General features: G+C 41.0%; 2 pseudogenes; one reads left to right on the top strand and one right to left on the bottom strand.

The window, feature by feature from the left end:
- The first annotated feature begins 6,092 nt into the window (after positions 1 to 6,092).
- Positions 6,093 to 14,785, top strand: LOC110302496 (protein max-like; annotated as a pseudogene).
- Positions 10,369 to 11,114, bottom strand: LOC147002032 (peptidyl-prolyl cis-trans isomerase A pseudogene; annotated as a pseudogene).
- Positions 14,786 to 19,619: the final 4,834 nt, after the last annotated feature.

Below are 19,619 nucleotides of genomic sequence, written 5' to 3'. Positions count from 1 at the left end.
TGAGATCACCATGAGAGAGCAGCCATGTGGACACACATGGATCAGAGAGAGCCAGAGCAAAACCAGATGGCAAATTAATGGGGCATTTGTCTGTGTATTAGCAGCCTAGTCAGGTTAGAATAGCTCAGAACCTGTCCCGCTTAGGCTTTCAGCTTGCTAATAAAAATACCAGGTCTCTGTGTCTTTCAGGAGCTAGAACAGGCTATAACAGGCATAGAAACACCCAGTAGTTTTTTAAAACTGGGGGTGGGGTGTAGAAGATACCCCAAAGGACTTATACATTTGGTGCACTAAACATGGAGCAAAAATTTATGCAGAATCCAAACTTAGAGAGAAATCCAATTTAGCACTATCAAAAATCAGAGGTGGAAGCCTGGAGCCAGCACACATGGATCTTGGACAAACAGCAGAACAAAGTGGGAGCCAGGGGAAGGTGCCCAGAATCAGGTGAGGCATAATTACTGGTTAAACCCCACAAAAGGAAGGCTGGGCAGACACTGCTACAAACACATGGAAGGTAGAAACACCTCTCTCTGTGAAAGAAAAGATGGGAGCTGAGCTAATCACAGCACAAGGTCTAAGCTGAACTATAGAGAAAGACAAAATACACAGAAGAAATCTAAGCATAGCCAAACTTCAGATGAGGTTTTAAAAAATGTTTGAAATTCTGTTTTAATTATAAAGAGGGAAACTAGGTATGAAAATTCATAGACAGGTATAAAGAATTTAAAATTAATAAAAATGAAAAGGAATAGGACAAGTAAGATGAAAAAAATCAACAACAGAGCTTTTGGACACTATATTATGCCATTTAGTTGGCTTAGAGATAGAAACAAAAGGAGAAAGAGATAACCTAATTGAAATGGACATATTGCCAATTATGGTTATTATGCTGGTATTTCTTTTTTCTTTTTTTTTTTTTTAAGATTTATTTATTATATGTAAGTACACTGTAGCTGTCTTCAGACACTCCAGAAGAGGGCGCCAGATCTCGTTACGGATGGTTGTGAGCCACCATGTGGTTGCTGGGATTTGAACTCTAGACCTTCGGAAGAGCAGTCGGGTGCTCTTACCCACTGAGCCATCTCACCAGCCCCTATGCTGGTATTTCTTGTCCTAATCTTAATAATTATAATGTTTTTTATACTTTCTTAAAGAATAGGGCTTTAGAAACACAAGAGAAAGAGAAATATGAAAAACAGGAAAGAAAATTTGGAAAAGATAATAAAAATGAAGAAAATACTAAGAGAGTAGAAATACAAAAAGAGAAATATAAAAATAAAAATGAAGACAGACGATAGAAGAAATACTAGAAAAAAATTATAAATAAAATTGAAGAAGTTACTAAGATAGAGACAGAGGAACTAAGGCCAGAGTCTACAGCACCACCATATAGTGAAAGTCAGTCAAAGGTTGTTAGAAACCTAACTTTAGCTTGTCTAGTTAGTGTATGACAAGGGACAACACATGGTGGTCACCCTCAAGAAGAATTTAGATGCCACCCCATAGATACACTAGATTTGAAAATTTTAAGGTAAGTGTCACCAATTATGGCATGCATTCACTGTTTGTGGAGCAGATATTAAATTCTTGGCCAATTAAAATAAAATAATCCCCCAATGTTGTTGTCCTACTCCGGCCGGCGACAGGAACGACACGGACACCAAGTCGGGTTCACGCAGCAACTTTACTTCGGGCTTTTTCTTTTACAGCTCTCTTCCCCAGCAGCTTCTTCTTAGGGCAAGGGCTAAACTACTCCTATTCTACTTCTGGCTTCTACCTAGGGCAAGGGCTAAACAACTCCTATTACAACAGCTTCTCTTACTCTACTTCTACTCATGGCAAGGGCTAAAAATACTCTTATTCTACTTCTGGCTTCTTTTACAACAGCTAGTTTCTACCACTTACAACAGCAGCTTCTACTACTCCATCCTTCTCGCAGCAAGAGCTAAACTCTTCTCACTACTTGCGCCAACTCACCTCCTTCTAGCTCCACCCCACCTCATCCAATCAGAATTCACACACACACACACACACACACACACACACACACACACACACACACGAGCTTAGGTCGTTCACAGATAGGCTGACAGGACTGGATCACGAGGAACTGTCCAGCCTGGCAGGCAGCCCACGCATGCAGCCTCACTGTGCATGCTCGGGCAAGGCAGTAAACAAGTGGGTTTCACGGGGCCCCACTTCCCACACCCCAAGACTGAGAAGATATGACAAGAGTAATATTAGAATATGGTCCTTAATTACAGTGGCATTCATGGTGGAGAGAAGAGGCTAGGGAGATTGAACAGATAAATAGGGCCAGAGGTGTCAATATCTCTTAAGATCAGCTACTAAGTGGAGGACCATATGCTGAAGTACAGATGCTAGTCATATATAATGAAGCAACCTTGGTATTATGTCACATGGCAGTTTTAAATGCATGGGACAATGTCGAGGAGTCAGAAAAAAGGCTTGAACCATTTACTTAGATTATGCAAGGTCCAAAAGAAACATTCACTGACTTTTTTTTTTTTTTTTTTTTTTTTTAACAAAGATTGACTTCAACTGTTGATAGAAGAATATCAGACCCACATGCTAGGACACTAATTGAATCTTTAGCTTTTGAAAATTCTAATTCTGAGTTCAGAAAAGGTGATTAGTCCCTAAAGGACAAGATCAGCATCAATAAATGAATGGATTAGAAATACAGTTAATATTAAATCTCATTCATATGATATGACTTTAACAGAAGACGTGATCTCTATAGGCTTTGAGAAAATGTAAACTCTCAAATGTCTGAACTGTGGTAAACATGGTCATTTCAAAAAGAATTGTAGAAAGAACAGAGCTAATTCTGAAAAAGGACCTGTGCCTTCTGGAGCATGCAGAAGGTGTGGCAAAAGCTGACACTGAACTAAGGAATGTAGATCAAGAAGAAACAGACAGGGTAGCCCCTTGTTGGGAAATGCCCAGGGGACCTCTTGCAGGCCACAGTATAAAATTCAGATCAGCCTTAAGTCAACAGTAGAGAAACTCATCTGCAGAACAATTATGCCACAAACTGCTCTGAAAATAGAGATTAAAACGAGATATCAGTCAGAACTGTTTCTATAGATTAAAAAATGTTGAAGCTATCAAGAAACATGTATTTTAACACACTTCTATAGATGATCAGAGGCCAAAACTAGAGGTGTTTATAAATGATATTGAAATTGAACATTTAGAAGACAGTGGAACAGATGTAACAACAATCTCATTAAAACCTCAGCCTCCAGATCTGCCTCTTCAGAAGGTAGATATACAATTTCTAGGGGTTTAGAAGTATACCTCAGATAAAACAAAGTATAAAATGACTTAAATGTATAGGGCCAGAATGCCAAATAGGAAAGCCATATGTGGCTGATATAGCCACAAATTTATGGGGAAAAGATCTGTTGAAACAGTGGGAAGGATGGACTACCCCCTCCTCCAATGTCAGAAACAAGCCATAAAATAAAAGATGTTCCTGATGAAGGTATTAAAAAATCTTATCAAGAACAGTCAAAGACTGTCCAAGTTGTCCGTAAACAGGACACAGCAGGGGCTGGCTCTCCAACTTTATATGGGGGAGACATTGCTAGCAAAACACCAGTGACCCTTCCACTAAAGGTGGTTGATTGACCAACCTATTTGGATAGAACAATGGCCTATGGCAAAAAAAAAAAAAAATGTAAGCATAGAACAGCCACTCCAAGAACAACTAAAGGCTCAACACATAGACGAGTCCACCAGTCCTTTGAATTCTCCAGTATTTGCCACTAAAAAGAAATCTGGCAAATGGAGGATGATGACAGATCTGAGAGCAATAATAAAATCTTTCAGCCAATGGTTTTTTTTTACAGCTTGGAATCCCATTGCCTTCACTGTTACTTAAGATGTCACCCATTATTGTGATTGACTTGAAAGACTGCTTTTTTTACAGTCCCTTTGCAAGAGAAAGATTTACTTTTACTGTGCCCACATTTAACCACTCCATGCCAACAAAAAGATATCACTGGAAAGGGCTCCCACAAGGAATATTAAATAGTCCTACATTATGCCAATCTTTTGTACAACACATGTTAGAAATAATTAATAAAAAATTTCCTCAATTAATTATTTACCATTATATGGATGATATTTTGCTGGCTGATTCAAATGGTGCTACCTTAGCAAAATGTTTGGTGAAGTAAAGAGAATTTTGCCTTGTTGGGGGATTACAAATTGTTCCTGAAAAAAAATACAAAGAGGAGATTCTTTTAATTATCTAGGATATAAGATAAATCTACAGAAAATTTGACCACAGAAAGTACAAATCATGAGAGACCAAATAAGAACTCTTAATGATTTTCGAAAATTGTTAGAAGACATTAATTGGCTAAGACCCATAATTAGATTAACTACTCAAGAGCTAAGTAATTTATTTCAAACTTTACAAGGTGATAAAGACTTAACAGTCCAAGAAAATTATTAGCTGAGGTTGAGAGAGAATTGGCTCTGGTAGAATAGAAATTACAAGATGCAAATGTAAATCATTTGGATCCAAACATGGGTTGTATTTTAGTTATTTTGCCTTCTACACATTCTCCTGCAAGAATTCTTATGCAGAGATTACAGCTTAGAATGGATATTTTTAGCACACAAACAATAAAAAATTAAACACACACACATATATGTTTGTCTGAATTGATTCTAAAAGGAAAAATGAGACTTCATAAATTAGCAGGAATAGATCCATCAGAAATTTTGGTGCCTTTAACTAGCCCTGAAATTGTCTCACTATAGGCAGAAAATGAATGTTGGCAAAGAGCTTGCAGTAGTTTTTGGGAGAAATTAACAATAAATATCCCCAAAGCAAGCAACATCCGTTTATAAAATGAATTGGATTCTCACTCATATAGTAAAAGAGACACCAATTTCTGCAGCCTCTACATTCTATACTGATACAAATAAATCATGTAAGGCAGGTTATAAGTCAGAAAAATAAAATACATATACATATATATTGTACTGGCTAGTTTTGTGTCAACTTGACACAGCTGGAGTTATGACAGAGAAAGGAACTTCGGTTGAGGAAATGCCTCCACGAGATCCAACTGTAAGGCATTTTCTCAATTAGTGATCAAGGGGGAAAGGCCCCTTGTGGGTGGGACCATCTCTGGGCTGGTAGTCTTGGTTCTATAAGAGAGCAGGCTGAGCAAGCCAGGGGAAGCAAGCCAGTAAAGAACATGTCTCCGTGGCCTCTGCTCAGCTCCTGCTTCCTGAACTGCTTGAGTTCCAGTCCTGACTTCCTTTGGTGATGAACAGCAATGTGGAAGAGTAAGCTGAATAAACCCTTTCCTCCCCAACTTGCTTCTTGGTCATGATGTTTGTGCAGGAATAGAAACTCTGACTAAGACATATATGTAAGTCAGAAAAATAAAAGACATAAAATAATTCAAAGTTCATATTATCCAGTTCAAAAATCTTATGTTATTATTTGATTTTCCTGAATCTTTTAATGTTGTTTCTGACTCAATATACAGAAAGAGTTGTTTTTCATAAAAAGAACTGCTGAATTTATTCAGGATGATTCATAATTAACTTTATTATTTATTCAACTAATAGAAATCATCCATTCTATATATCATATATCAGATTCCATACGGGTCCACCAGGGTATCTAGTACAAGGTAATGATGAAATTGATCAGCTATTGATAGGAAACATGATAAAAGCTTCAGAATTTCATAAGAAACACCATGATAACAGCCAAAGTTTTAAAAGGTTTTTTTTTTTTCCTATCACTTGGCATCAAGTCAAGGAAATTATAAGAAAATTTTGCACTTGTTCTTTGTATAACCAAACTCCATTACCTTCAGGGAGTAATCTAAAAGGTACCCAAAGAAATGAAATTTGGGATCCGGTGCTGCAGTGAGGTGGTTGTCGCCCGTGTTGTGTGTGTGTGAGTGTGTGTGAGTGAGTGAGTGTGTGCGTGGGGGCACTCGGCTTGTTGTTGTCGGTGATGTCCCCCTTCCCTCAACCCCTCCCCTCCCAGCCTGCCGCTGCAGTGGCCGCTCCCTGGGCCGTAGGAAATGAGCTATAACGATGACATCAAGGTGGAGAGGGACACTGACAAGCAGCCTCACCATAATGCACTGGAACGAAAGCATAGGGACCACATCAAAGACAGCTTTCACAGTTTGCGGAACTCAGTCCCATCACTCCAAGGAGAGAAGGCATCCCAGGCCCAAATCCTAGACAAAGCAACAGAGTATATCCAGTATATGCGAAGGAAAAATCATACGCACCAGCAAGACATTGATGACCTCAAGAGGCAGAATGCTCTTCTGGAGCAACAAGTCCGTGCACTGGAGAAGGCAAGATCAAGTGCCCAACTGCAGACCAACTACCCCTCTGTGGCCTCCCTTCCCCCAGCCTGGAACTTGCTTGCTCAAGGGTGGAGCTTCCTGCTCATTCGTCCTGCCACGCCTACTGCTGGAACCTGCCTTTGCTGCCTGGAGGCACACACGTGTTCGTCCTGCTACTGGACCCTGAGTTACTTGGCGAGATATTGGGTTCCCTCCCCCTTCCTTTATAACTGAGTGTCTGAAAATAGTAAAATTGAGCCTTGATCAGAACGTTTGTTGTCTTGGCTCCATTCATTCTTCCGCCCCGTCTAGATTCCTCTCTTTTCAGTTCGAACTGCCATTCTCAGTTGAACCGTTCGTGTTGTGGACTGCCGGCAGGCCGCAACATTTGGCGCCAGAACTGGGACCTGAAGAATGGCAGAGGGATGCTAAGAGAAACGACTGCTGTGTGGAGCTCCACAAGAAAGGAAAGGATCTTCGTATCAGAGGAGCATCGATCGGAGCAACGGACAGGTACACATGCTAGCGCTAGCCTAAAATTTCAGTTTTGTAAAGTGTTGCTGAGGATGCGGTAGGATACGAATCAAGTTTGAATCAGTGCTGACCCAACACTGTTTCTGCTTGGGGTCAGTAGTTCGTTAATCGGAACTAGATACGGAGACAGGCGGTATGCCGCAGCTTTTTAGAAAGCTGTTTAGGTGGAAGAAGGAAGGGTTTAAAGTCATGGATCAGGCGGTTGTTTTTAGTTTTCAGGAGTTGCTTCAGGCCAGAGGAGTAAGGCTTGAAGTACAATTAGTAAGAAATTTTTTAGATAAGATAGATAGCTGTTGTCCATGGTTCAAAGAAGAAGAAACGATAGATTGTGGAACCTGGGAGAAAGTTGGTGAGGCCCTGAATATCGCTCAGACAGATAATTTTACCCTAGGTCTCTGGGCGCTTGTAAATGATGCTATAAAAGATGCAACTTTTCCAGGGCTAAATCGCCCTCAGGTGGAGCTTGTGGTATCTCAGGAGGAGTGCCTATCAGAGAAGGCCTCCTCAGAAAAAGATCTTCTTAACTCAAAAATTGATAAATGTGGAAACTCTGATGATGGACTGAATTTTAACAAAAATCACTCAGATAGAGGAATTGCCCATTACCTTAATGAGAATTGGTCCTCTTGCGAATCTCCCGCTTCACCTATAGTAACCACTTCGGGAGGTGCTACTCATAGGGACACACGGCTAAGCGAGTTAGAATTTGAGATTAAGCTTCAGAGGCTGAGAATTAGCTTCGGAAACTAAAAAAGATCTCAGAAGCGGAGAAGAGTAACTCTTCTGTAGTTCACCAGGTGCCGCTAGAAAGAGTTGTGAGTCAGACTCATGGGAAAGGACAGAATTCGTCTAATACGCTGGCCTTTCCTGTGGTCGAGGTAGTTGATCAGCAAGATGCTAGGACCAGACATTACCAGACCTTGGATTTCAAGTTGTTAAAAGAGTTAAAGGCGGCTGTTGTGCAATATGGTCCTTCAGCCCCATTCACTCAAGCATTACTGGACACAGTTGCGGAGTCAAACTTAACCCCCTCAGATTGGAAGACTCTGTCCAAGGCTACCCTGTCAGGAGGAGATTTTTTGCTTTGGGATTCTGAATGGCGAGACGCCAGTAAGAAAACTGCTGCTTCTAATGCTCAGGCTAGTAACCCAGACTGGGATAGCAACATGCTTTTAGGAGAGGGTCCATATGAGGGACAGACAAATCAGATTGATTTTCCTGTTGCAGTGTACACGCAAGTTGCGACAGCCGCACGCCGTGCTTGGGGAAGGTTGCCATATCAAGACTTTGTGGACAGGCTGTTGATTTCTGCTAGTAGAATCCTTGGAAGTCCAGACACAGGTAGTCCCTTTGTTATGCAGCTGGCTTATGAGAATGCTAACGCAACTTGCCGAGCTGTGATTCAACCGCATAAGGGACAGACAGATTTGGCGGGATATGTCCGTCTTTGCGCAGACATCGGGCCTTCCTGCGAGTTCTCGAAGGGAACCCACGCGCAAGCAATGTTCTCGAGGAAACGAGGAAATAATGCATGCTTTAATTGTGGAAGCTTGGATCATTTTAGAAGTAATTGTCCTAAGAACAAGGGCGCCAAGGGTAGACAAACAGGCCGTACCCCAGGAATATGTCCCCAGAGTGGGAAGGGCCGCCACTGGGCAAAAGATTGTAAGCATAAACCAAGGGTTTTGAGCGGCCCGGTGCCGGGAAACGAGGAAAGGGGTCAGCCCCAGGCCCCGAGTTACTCAAAGAGGACAGCTTATGGGGCTATAAATCTGCTGCCCAGCCAACAAGATCAGTTCTTGAGCTTGTCAGGTCAAACCCAGGAAATGCAAGACTGGACCTCTGTTCCACTGTCCACGCAGTATTAACCCCAGAAATGGGAGTCCAAACTCTGCCTACCGGAGTCTTTGGACCACTGCCCACAGAAACCTGTGGCTTTCTCTTGGGACGAAGCAGTTCTATTGTAGAAGGCCTGCAGATTTATCCAGGTGTTATAAATAACGATTATGAGGGAGAACTTAAATCATAGCCGCTTGCCCTCGTGGTGTTATAACTATACCTGCTAATCAAAAAATTGCTCAACTTACTTTGATCCCTTTACGCCAGTCACTGTATAGATTCTTTGAAAGTGAGGAAGGACAAAATAATTTTGACTCCTCGGGCGTAAATTGGGTGAAATCTATCACAAATCAGAGACCTAACCTTAAATTGACTCTTGATGGAGAAGGCTTTGAAGTATTAATAGATACCGGGGCCGACGTAACAATTATAAGAGGGCAGGACTGGCCCTCAAACTGGCCCTTGACTGCTTCCTTGACTCACCTTCAAGGAATTGGGTACGCCAGTAGTTCCAAATTGCTAACCTGGAGAGATGAGGAAGGGAAATCAGGAAAGATTCAGCCGTATGTTATGTCAAATTTGCCTGTGACCCTGTGGGGAAGAGATCTGTTGTCACAGATGGGTGTTATTCTGTGCAGTTCTAAGGAGATGGTGACTGAGCAGACATTCAGGCAGGGACTCCTGCCTGGTTGTGAACTAGTAAAAAAAGGACAGAGAATTAAGACCTTTGAGGATCTTAAACCCCACTCTAACATGAGAGGTTTAAAGTATTTTCAATAGCGACCACTATCTTGCCTGCATCCCACGCGGAAAAAATTCAATGGCGTAATGATATTCCGGTGTGGGTAGATCAGTGGTCTTTACCTAAAGAGAAAATAGAGGCCGCTTCTTTGCTAGTGCAGGAGCAGTTAGAAGCAGTACATTTGGTGGAGTCTCACTCTCCCTGGAATACACCCATTTTCATTATCAGGAAGAAATCTGGAAAATGGAGACTGTTACAAGATTTAAGAAAAGTTAGAGACCATGGTACTTATGGGAACCTTACAACCAGGGCTCCCCTCCCCAGTGGCCATTCCTAAGGGATATTATAAGATTGTTATAGATTTGAAAGATTGTTTCTTTACCATCCCTTTGCATCCAAAGGATTGTGAGAGATTTGCTTTTAGTGTTCCTTCTGTAAATTTCAAGGAACCCATGAAAAGATATCAATGGACAGTCCTCCCGCAGGGGATGGCTAATAGTCCCACATTATGTCAAAGGTTTGTGGCGAAAGCAATTCAGCCTGTTAGACAACAATGGCCAAATATTTACATCGTTCATTTCACAGATGATGTCTTGATGGCGGGAAAGGACCCCCAAGAATTGCTTTTGTGTTATAAAGGTTTACAAAAAGCCCTAGCTGATAAGGGATTGCAAATTGCTTCTGAAAAGGTACAAACTCAGGATCCTTATAATTATTTGGGTTTTAGACTCACTGATCAAGCTGTTTTTCCCCAAAAGATCGTTATTCGTAGAGATAACTTAAAGACCTTAAATGATTTTCAAAAATTGTTAGGTGATATTAACTGGCTTCGCCCCTATTTAAAGCTTACTACAGGGAAGTTAAAACCTTTATTTGATATTCTTTTTTTTTTTTGACAGTTATTTAGTTTTTATTCATAATCATAAACTTAACTTTGCAATCCAGCTAGACTTGAAGGGGAATGAGGAAAATATGGAACCCAAAGAACATCAGTGAGAGCAGAGATTACAGGACATTGCGAGCAGATGGGGTAGGGACGCTCTCCTGAGCTACAGAAGGAATGGTTTGATGGGTAAAACACCCGCAAGTCAAAAGAAATTAGAGTTGTCCACAGTCGGAAATGGTGATCTTCTTGCTGGTCTTGCCATTCCTGGACCCAAAACGCTCCATGGCTTCCACAATGTTCATGCCTTCCTTCACCTTCCCAAAGACCACATGCTTGCCATCCAGCCATTCAGTCTTGGCAGTGCAGATAAAAAACTGGGAACCGTTTGTGTTTGGTCCAGCATTTGCCATGGACAAGATGCCAGGACCTGTGTGCTTCAGGATGAAGTTCTCATCATCAAACTTCTCCCCGTAGATGGACCTGCTGCCAGTGCCATTATGGCGTGTAAAGTCACCACCCTGGCACATGAATCCTGGAATAATTCTGTGAAAGGAGGAACCCTTATAGCCAAATCCTTTCTCTCCAGTGCTCAGAGCTCGAAAGTTTTCTGCTGTCTTTGGAACTTTGTCTGCAAACAGCTCGAAGGAGACGCAGCCCAAGGGCTCGTCATCGGCCGTGATGTCAAAGAACACGGTGGGGTTGACCATGGCTGCAGGAAGCGGCGAAAAGCGACAGTGGTGTCTGCAAAGCCTTATTTGATATTCTTAAAGGGAGTTCTGATCCCACTTCCCCTAGATCCCTAACCTCAGAAGGATTGCTGGCCTTACAACTAGTGGAAAAGTCTATTGAAGAGCAATTCGTTACCTATATAGATTACTCCTTGCCGCTGCACCTGTTAATTTTTAATACGACTCATGTGCCTACGGGACTGCTCTGGCAAAAATTTCCTATAATGTGGATACATTCGAGGATTTCTCCCAAAGGTAATATCTTGCCATATCACGAAGCAGTGGCTCAGATGATTATCACTGGAAGAAGGCAGGCATTGACTTATTTCGGAAAAGAGCCAGATATCATTGTTCAGCCTTACAGCGTAAGTCAAGACACTTGGCTGAAACAGCATAGTACAGATTGGTTGCTTGCACAAATAGGGTTTAGTGGAATTATAGACAACCACTACCCTCAAGATAGGTTAATAACATTTTTAAATGTACATGATATGATATTTCCTAAGATGACTTCTTTACAGCCTTTAAATAATGCTCTATTGATTTTTACTGATGGCTCCTCTAAAGGGCGAGCTGGATATCTTATTAATAATCAACAGGTTATCGTAGAGACTCCTGGTCTCTCAGCTCAGCTAGCCGAATTAACAGCAGTGCTAAAAGTCTTTCAGTCTGTACATGAGGCTTTTAATATCTTTACTGACAGTTTATATGTTGCTCAGTTAGTACCCTTATTAGAAACCTGTGGCACGTTTAACTTCAATACGCCATCAGGATCCTTTTTTTCAGAATTGCAAAACATCATTCTTGCCCGGAAAAATCCGTTTTATATTGGCCACATACGGTCTCACTCTGGTCTTCCTGGGCCTCTGGCCGAGGGTAATGATCGCATTGACAGGGCTCTAATAGGAGAAGCTTTAGTTTCGAATCCTGTTGCTCTGGCCCAACGTGATCATGAAAGGTTTCACCTCTCTAGCCACACCCTAAGGCTCCGACATAAGATCACTAAGGAGCAAGCAAGAATGATTGTAAAACAATGTCCTAAATGTATTACATTATCTCCAGTGCCACATCTAGGAGTCAATCCTAGAGGCCTTATGCCTAATCATATTTGGCAAATGGATATAACCCATTATGCAGAATTTGGAAAACTAAAATATATACATGTTTGCATTGATACCTGTTCAGGATTTCTCTTTGCTTCTCTGCATACAGGGGAGGCTTCAAAAAACGTAATTGATCATTGCCTACAAGCCTTTAATACCATGGGGTTGCCTAAGCTTATTAAGACAGATAACGGGCCATCTTATTCTAGTAAAAACTTTATTGCATTCTGTAAAGAATTCGGTATCAAACATAAAACTGGAATTCCTTACAACCCCATGGGACAAGGAATAGTTGAACGTGCTCATAGCACCTTAAAGAATTGGCTTTTTAAAACAAAAGAGGGGCATCTATATCCCCCAAGGTCACCAAAGGCTCATCTTGCCTTCACCTTATTTGTCCTAAACTTTTTGCAAACTGACATTAAAGGTCAGTCTGCAGCGGAACGCCACTGGCACCCAGTTACTTCTAATTCTTATGCATTGGTAAAATGGAAGGACGCCCTGACTAATAAATGGAAGGGTCCAGATCCAGTTCTAATCTGGGGAAGAGGCTCGGTTTGTGTTTTTTCACGAGATGAAGATGAAGCACGGTGGCTACCAGAGAGATTAATTCGTCAGGTAAACACAGATTCTGTCTCTTCTCGTAAGTATCATTCTAAAGACTAAAATTCCTCTTGTGCTTAGAGTTCAGCTGGGAGTGGAAGCTCCCAAAAAACTGTTTTCCTCTGAGCCAAATCCCCTACAGGAGGCCGGAGATTAGCTTTAGTTTTACAATTTGCATCTAAATAAAGTACCTTGACTTCTCCAGACAGAAAATTTACATTGCTACACTCTCATTGTTTAGATTTCTTCCTTTTCTCAAGCAGGTCAATCTACATTCTCCGGTTCTCCGCCCCTAAGAGCAAACAGGTGGTACTGCTAATCTCCCTTCCAAGGACAACCCAGCATGTGGTTTTCAGTCTAAGATAAGATTTAGATTTACCAGGAGAGCTAGGGAAGTAGAAATTTCATATATATTTACAGAGATTAGTTCTTATTTTGATAGAGATGGGCTTAGTCCCTTAGCTGGCCTCTGGCTTTTCACCCTTGCTGTTACTGCAAGGTGTCCTTAGTTCCTCAGGCTATTGGGAATAACAGAGATGAAGAGGAAAGACTTTCAGCTCCTATTTTAACCAAAATTAGTGATGTTAATACTGACATAATTTTTGTCTAGGCCTTGCTAAATCTGAGGTTGACAAGTCTCATATAGAGACCGCGCATAACTCAGAACTACGCTACTGATTCATAATCATATGAATACAGTATGGGTACCGCTTGGCGCAGGAGATTACTGCGGAGGGAAGGTCCAGCTTGACCGTTTCTGAGTTCCCTGTGCGACACACCTGATTTGAAAGAGGTTGGTATCTGATTCCAGCTAAAAACCAAAAATACTTAAGGCTCTGCCTCCCCTCCCCAAAAGATACCAAGAGCCACAGATGTGAGTTGTTATAATGCTCACGGGAGGAATCAGGTCAATGTCCACCCAAGTCAAGGTTAAAGGCCCACTTATCTATGGATGAAAAGAATCATTTGATCACCTCTGTTAAGCATTGCCTATTTAAACTTAATTAATAGGGGGGAGAGAGGTTGGAGACCTTACTGTCGTAAGGGCAAGCCCTTCACTGCCTCCCACCCAAATAAAAAAGCCAACTGGCCTTGTACTAAAGAGCTGGTCTTACCCCTTCTCACTGTTTCCCCTGCCTGTCACCCAAAATTGCGGAGGATTATCAGCTCAGTGTTATTCTAAATTTGTTTAGTTAAACTTAGCCAGGGTTCCAACACCCTACTTAAAATGCAAACAGGTAGCTACCTATTCAGCACTAATTAGCATTATAAAGTCAGAGCCTATTCTGTTGTTAGTGGTTTACTAGGATAATAAAGACAGTCTTAGCCAAATACAGTTTACCATTAGAAAAGTTAGGGAATCCCACGGAAACAGGTTTTTTCTTTAGCCCTAAGAACTCAGGCAGAACTATTGAACATAGATAATTTTTCTGCTTCAGGCCACCCCCTTTTTTGTTTGTTTGTTTGCTTTGTTAACTAATGGGAGGAGATGTGGCCTCCCTTCCCCCAGCCTGGAACTTGCTTGCTCAAGGGTGGAGCTTCCTGCTCATTCGTCCTGCCACTCCTACTGCTGGAACCTGCCTTTGCTGCCTGGAGGCACACACGTGTTCGTCCTGCTACTGGACCCTGAGTTACTTGGCGGGATATTGGGTTCCCTCCCCCTTCCTTTATAACTGAGTGTCTGAAAATAGTAAAATTGAGCCTTGATCAGAACGTTTGTTGTCTTGGCTCCATTCATTCTTCCGCCCCGTCTAGATTCCTCTCTTTTCAGTTCGAACTGCCATTCTCAGTTGAACCGTTCGTGTTGTGGACTGCGGGCAGGCCGCAACACCCCTCCTCAGACAACAGCCTCTAAATCAACGCCAAGGGCGGCACCATCTCTGCCTTCGATGGGGGTTCAGACTCCAGCTCAGAGTCCGAGCCTGAAGAGCCCCAGAGCAGGAAGAAACTCCGGATGGAGGCCAGCTAAGCCATGCGGGGCAGGCCAGAAATAAAATTGTTGACTTTCTCGTTGCATCCTCCTTCTGTTCATCATTAGAACCCTCAGAACCATTGAGAAGACTCTTTATTTTCCTTTTCTCTTTATTAATTGTTATTTTTGCATAAAAGCTCTTGGACAACAGCTCTCATCCCCTTCCCTGTGTCCACTATTTTTAAATGTATTCCCTTCAGCGGTTCCTGTCCCCACCAGAAATTTTAAACCAAAACACCCCAACTTGGCAGCTCTTTCTGTGGAGGACAGACGGCCGGCCAGACCTCTGAGTACACTGTGTCCTACCCACCCTACCAGCTCCTCCAGCCCTCAGAGCACGTGCCTGGAGGACGCCTGCTCTGCTAGGCTCTCCTCCCAGTCCTCCCTCACCTCTGTTTGGTGGACTTTGTGAATCTCTGAACTGTTCTGCTTTGACAAGACCAGATTGGAGTAATCAGAACTCACTCCCTCTCCTTTGTAAGGATTATTTTTTTGGAAAAGCTGTCTCTCCTGTTGAAAGACGGGATTCTTAAAAAAGCTTGTGTGGTAGAAAAGGAAAGTGGGGACAGATCTGCAGCACCCTTGGCACAGTCAGTCACTTAGGCTGTTTAAGCCCGAAGACCCAGCCTTCCAGAAGGCCACCGGTCACTGGTATGTATGTATAGGAGGCGGCGGCAGTGAAACAATCGGCTCTCAGGAGTGGAGGTGGCTATGTGGGTGGGGCTGGGAGGGAGTTTTAGGTAGGGTAGAGGTTTTGTATTAAGGGCCAGTGATGATGTTTTGATATTTATTTCCTGCTACTGAAATTTGAATCTGAATGAAATGCCCCCTATTTCTGATTATGTCTGATTATTGTAAAGCGACAGATTCATAAAGTAATGATCAAATCTTCATTTCTTTCTGTGTGTATTTCTAAGAAATAGAGCCAACTATTTTGTATGTAAATACCAAGAGCGACTTACCTGGTACTAAACCCACAGCCCAGTCCAGCCTCCCGTCCTCCTGTCCTGGAACTTGTCGCCACTGTGTGATCCGTCCTGGCTCTGCTGTGGTCAGCAGGTCCCAGTGAAGGGTTTCTCGTCTCGATGCTTCATTTCTTTGTCTTTTTCCTACTCTGTTGCCAGCATTTGCTGATTTCTAGTGTATACTTTGTAGTCTCAGTCGGTGTTGGTTCCATTCCATGGAAATAAAAAGTAAGTTGTACATACTGCCCAAGAATTGTCCTGCAAGTTAAGGCTTTCCCCTTTACTATAAAAATATAAATAAAAACTTATTTTATCTTAAAAAAAAGAAATGAAATTTGGCAAATGGATGTGTTTCACTTTGCAAAGTTTGGAAAATTGGCATGTGTTCACCATACTATAGTCATATATTCAAGATTTTAATTGGCAATGTTTTTAAGTTCTGAAATGATTGATTCTTTAATCACACATTTATTAGAAGTTTTGACTGTTATGGAGATGCTTGTACAAATTGAGAGTGACAGTGCTTCAGCATATGTCGCTAATAATATGAAGCAATGTTTTACAGATTAAAATATAAAGCAGATTACGGGTATAGCACATAATCTTATGGGACAAGCATTTGTAGAGAGATCTAGTCATATTTTAAAAGGGTGTTTAGCAAACAGAAAGGGGTCCCTAGATATAGTTTACATAGTGCTTTATTTACTTTAAAAATTTTAAATGGTAATGAAAAAATAATAGCTGTTGAGAGACATTGGATTGTGGGGGAAAAACTGCTGAACTAAAATCAGCCTGTTTATATTAAGGATGTTCTAACTTCAGAGTGGAGGGAAGGAAGTGTGTTATATAGGGGGAGAGGTTTTGTATTTGTTTCCAACAGAGAAGAAAAACTATGAATTCTTTCAAAATTAATAAAAAATCAGATTTGACAGGAGACCTACTGAAGATCCTGACTACAGACATGAAAGAAATCAAGAACAACAAAACAGGTAAAGTATATGTAGATCCCTCTTCATGAAAACAGCTCTGAGACTGGCTGAAACATGAAAATGTCTCCAGCCAGGACATCAGCTCAACATAGCAAATATATCTTGTTGGCCATGGAATCCTCTGGGCTTATCATGCTGACTTTTCAAATGGCATGGATAAAAATTTATATTACATTTTGGTTATATAGTCCAAACTAAGTTATAAAAGAAAGACAGCTGCCTTACCTTCTCAAACAGAGAGCAGAGAGTCATCTTTAGCTGATTGTGCACATTGCACACCCCATACATGTGCTAACATATAAATATATATTGCCTTTGAACGATTATATGATTACAAACACCAATGAAGTTAAGCAGCCCTGACGAGATTCACGTTGAGGATGCTAAGAAGGATGCTGATATGCTGAGACATATTTATTCCAGCATCCTGCTTCATCAACCTCAGACTTACCTCATTAGCTGTTTCATCAAAACTTGTGTCCAGGACAGATGCAAAGCTGTTATCCCCAGGTGGTCCAGCCTCTCAGACTGTTAAAGTCAGGACTTCATTTTGGCTCTACTCTTTCTCAGCACACAGAGACCAGAAAATAAATGTTACAGCTAGCTTTCTAAAGACTGGCCAATATCCCAATTTTCTTGGTTCCTCCAAAAGAAAACAGTGTACCCCCAGACAGCTGGAAGCAATTTCAAGAGAACACCACCCCATTCCTAAAAGGTGGGGTGTGTGTTTCCTGGTTGTTCAGTGGGTAATGGATATTTGTTATCATTTTAGGGGAATTGGTTTCAAGTTGTTGATAGTCTTGTTCAGGGAGGAAACAAAGTAAGGGAGATTAGATTCAGAGATTTCTTTCTTTTTCTTTCCTCCTATCTCCTATCTAATATTAGGGGGGAAAGGGGATGAAAAGAAAAAAGGGGTATATAAAAATGATAAGAGGTAGTTTATTGAGTCTACTTTTAGGCCAAAGAACATTAATAACTCAAATAATTTACATATGGTGTAGACTTTATATATTGATACAGATTTAAGATTGTATTTTGTTACTACATACTGTATTTATCTTTCAATTCTTATTTAAGGTATCATACCTATGTAATTCTTAAAAATACAGTGTTAAATTCTAGTCCTTTTGAAAATGCCTTACAAATTGTTTAGGATAAATAAGAAATGCAATGGCTAAATTACATACTAGTTTAGTTAATTACAAAATAAGCTTCATTTAAGATGCTTTTAAATTTAAGCAGATAGTAGATAGCTAAAAACAATTCAGATATACTATAGATATATAGATGGCTTTTTAAAACCTCAGAGATCTACAGAATATGGCATTTAAAGTTGTTTTATTAATATAAGGCCTTTTTGACAAGTGACATGTCTGCTCCTAGCAGCACCCCCATTCTACTTCAAAGAAGATTATAGGCATTGAAGAACTTCCTTATGGAGTTTGCTTCTAATGTAGCAAGCCACCACTAGGCAAAAAAACTGCCCTTTAACTGCAGAGAATGCTGTCCAAGATATGGACAAGTAGGTGCAAGAAAGTTGAGCTTTACCAAGACAAGGTAAGCAGTCCTTCATAATTTCTGCTTTACAGAAAAGTTTGTCAGATATTCTGGGCCAAATGGCCAAAGATGGATGCTCCTATGATTCAGAGAAATTTTGGGTAACTGTCCAGTTAGCCACTTTTGCCATTTCTGTAGTTTTGGAAGCTGCTTGCTCCGCACTTCCTGCATACTCAGGAGTATTTATTCCTTCTCAGGTCTCTGATGGGGTTGAAGACTAGATAGTCTCACAATAAGCCTAAATTGTTTAGGATTTGGGAAACTGTTTAAGATCTCAGAAGTTATTCCTAGGTATTCTTAGGTTATACCAGATTTGATAAAAAGTGATTTAAATACAGAACTCTAAACTCACCAAGATAGGAAAGATAATAGAGTACTTTTTCAAAGGTTGCCAAATACAAATGGACTGGACATTGTGAATGTAATTTTTACTTGATAAGTCTTTATAATTATTATTACTATTACATATAGTTTATTAATATAGTGAACAAACCTTTTAATTGATTAAAAGAAGATATGTTGGGGGATATTTTTGTGCAGTGTATATTCAGATGCTGATTTCTATACCTAGACATCTGATACATCCAGTCTGCAGGATGGCATGGTCAGCCATCTCTGGTCTCTATGTTACATAAAAATTGTTTTCCATCACCTCTAATTGGTTAATAAAAGAGCTGATCAGCCAGTTAGCTGGCCAGAAGAGAATAGGGAGAGACTTCCTATCCTATTGATGAGGTCTAAGAGAGATCAGAGAGAAGAGAGGACCATAAGGAGAATAGGGTATAGAGAAACCATGTGGAGAAAGACCAGGAGGATTCTTCATGAGAGAGAAGCCAGGATGACACACATGGACCAGAGAGAGCCAGTGTAAGACCAGATGGCAAGTAATGGGGCATTTGTCTGGTTGGGTTAGAATAGTTCAGAACCTGCCCAGCTAAGGTTTGCAGCTTGTTACAAAAATAGCAGGTCTCTGTATTTTTATTTGGGACTAAGACAGGCTAGAAAGGGTATAGAAATACCCAGCAGTTATTTAAGAACAAGGGTGGGTCCATAGGAAAAAATTACATTCATAGGTATATACCAGAAATCCTAGCACTTAGGAGCTAAAGGTAAGGGGAGCATGCATTTGAGGCCAGATGGCATTCGGTTGTGAGAGCTTGTTGAAAGGAAGGAGCCTAGAAGCCAAACAAAATACCATATAATATGTTACCAGAATTATAAAAAAAAGTTCCAGCAAACATAGACAAAATTGTGCTGATGGAAAGTAGACTAGTGTTTTGTGGGGAATAGAAAAAGTCAGTCAGTCAACAGGAAGGATAAAAGGTGATGGTAT

The sequence above is a fragment of the Mus caroli genome, unplaced genomic scaffold, assembly GCF_978045245.1.
Source record: "Mus caroli unplaced genomic scaffold, Mus_caroli_1 scaffold_11, whole genome shotgun sequence".
Lineage (NCBI taxonomy): Eukaryota > Metazoa > Chordata > Mammalia > Rodentia > Muridae > Mus > Mus caroli.
The sequence above is the reverse complement of the archived record's forward strand: the minus strand, read 5'-3'. Positions and strand labels throughout refer to the sequence as shown.